The following is a 230-nucleotide window of genomic DNA, read 5'->3' on the forward strand; positions in this document are numbered from 1 at the left end:
AAAAATGATAGAGATAACAACTGCAATAAATTATACCAGATAGTATAATTCATAATAATAATGAAATTACGTAGCATTAATGAATAAAAATGTCATATACAAATAATATTAAATTGGTTTATATTAGAGCAGCAAAAATGGGAATAATGATGGAAAATGATGCAGACCCTGATAAGTGAATTATTCCAATAAATGTGAAATCATGTCTCCCCCTCCCCCCAAAAAAATGG

Source organism: Penaeus monodon, chromosome 21 (assembly GCF_015228065.2).
Source record: "Penaeus monodon isolate SGIC_2016 chromosome 21, NSTDA_Pmon_1, whole genome shotgun sequence".
Lineage (NCBI taxonomy): Eukaryota > Metazoa > Arthropoda > Malacostraca > Decapoda > Penaeidae > Penaeus > Penaeus monodon.